We start from the raw sequence: 2,106 nt of genomic DNA on the forward strand, positions 1-2,106 counted from the left end.
GGGAGTCTGGTCTGTGTGTGTGTGTCTTTTTTAATCTTGCTCCCTTTCCATGTACAAGTTAATCAGCAACTGGTCTGTCTGTTTAAACTACCTTTCACTTTCTTTTTCTTGTGTTGTAATGATCTTTTAATGTGTTTTCTTTTTATACCTGCATGCCTAAATCAGAATTAGGACTTTTCCCCTTGGACAGAACATCCTCCTACAGCACCATTACAATCATATATCACAATTTGTTCAGCTATTCCCTAATTAGTGGGCACCCCCCTCAAATTCCAATTGCCACTACCAAAAAAGCTGCAATAGGTATTTTTTTACAAATGAGTTCCCCCCCCCCCCCGTTTTTTAATGATCTCTGGAATACAGACCCAGTAGTGGTATTGCTGGATCAAAGGGTATGGGGTGGCTAGGTGGTGCAGTTGATAGAGCACTGACTCTGGAGTCAGGAGTACCTGGGGTCAAATCTGGCCTCAGTTAATAATTACCTGAGTGGCTCTGGGCAAGTCACTTAACCCCATTTGCCTTGCAAAAAAAAAAAAATCTATGCAAGGTGTTATGGCCCTCTGAGCAGTTCCAAATTGTTCTCCAGAATGGTTGGATGAGCCCCCAAGTTCATCAACAGTGAATTAGTGTCCCAGTTTTTTTCATATCTTCCGATATTGATCATTTTCCTTTTTTTTGTCATATTCATGTTGTATGATCTTGAGCAAATCACTTTCTGCTTAAATAGGCCCTTCAGAACAATGGGGGGATTGAAGTTGATCACATGAACTTGATAGCCTCCGAAGGGGCCAGATCCTCAGAAGTAACACTGAAGTCCTAAGAGGAAATCACTTCCTCAAAGTGACAATTTGCAGATACTGTATCTGATGTCCCTCCCAATTCTGAAGTTCTGACTCAGTTTCCAAAAGAAGATTCCAGAGTGAAGTAGGTGATCCAAAACCAAAACAGTACCAACACTGCCATTTAACAAGTATTGCCGGAAAATGTGTCCCGATAAAGGTTTCAGGGGTTTGAGCAAACGAATTGACCTAAAAGACTGACTCTGATTCCAGAGAACTGAGGGACAAAAACAAAGTTTAATTGGGTATTGCTGTGGTTAGCAGAAAGAAAGATTAGGAGCAGCAGCTGCTACAAGAGGATCAGCAGTGAGGAAGGTAAAGGGGCATGAGATTATTTGGGGGGATCACAACTCCCCAAGGGCAGGTTAGCTTCCCAAAGGAAGACAAGCAGCTCACCTGAGGAGTGAGCGGAGCTTTTAGGGGGCCGGAAGATGAAATGATTAGGTATATGTTGATGCTGGTAGTAATTCTGAGAGTAGAGTAGATGATGGGTGGTATTTAAAAGACTCAATCGGGGGCTAGGTGGCGCAGTGGACAGAGCACCGGCCCTGGAGTCGGGAGGACCTGGGTTCAAATGCGGCCTCAGACACTTAATAATGACCTAGCTGTGTGGCCTTGGGCAAGCCGCTTAACCCCATTTGCCTTGCAAAAACCTAAAAAAATAGAAATAAAAAGCGCCTCAGTCCTTCCAGGCTGGAGCGGCATTCACGGAGTCCTTGCTGGCGGCGGTCAGCTCCTCGCTATGGCTGGGCCCAGGCAGGCGGAGGCGGCGCTCCGCGGCCGTTCCTCTACCTCAGACGCGGTTCGGCAGAGAGCTTGGCCGGCCCGAAGAGATCTGCACCCCGGTGCCGCGGGGCCTGGCCTCGCCCATGTCCCGCTTAAGGGGCGGGCGGGCAGCGCGGGGCATGTTCCGACGGACCACGCCGGCTCCCTTACTTTGCGAGGCGCTGAGAGGGCGCCGGTCCCCCCTACCCCGCGGCGCGGCCGGACGCGCCCATTCCCGACCCACACATGGGGCGGCGGAAGTCCCGGCAGGCTCCGGAAAGGCCCCGCCTCTCGGCCGCGGTGCACCCTGGGCCCGCTCGGCCCCGCCTCCGGAAGCTCCGGGGCCGCCCGCCCGCGGTTGCCGTGGAAACCCCGGGGGCGGCGCGTTCCCGAGTGGTTCCCTTCTCCCGCCTCTTTCGGTCTTTCTTTATCTCGTCGGGTCGCGGCCGGCGCGGGCACGCACGGGGGCGGGGCCGGTCACGTGCAGGCGGCGCGAGGTCGC

This window comes from Macrotis lagotis, chromosome 1 (assembly GCF_037893015.1).
Source record: "Macrotis lagotis isolate mMagLag1 chromosome 1, bilby.v1.9.chrom.fasta, whole genome shotgun sequence".
NCBI classification, from domain to species: Eukaryota; Metazoa; Chordata; class Mammalia; order Peramelemorphia; family Peramelidae; genus Macrotis; species Macrotis lagotis.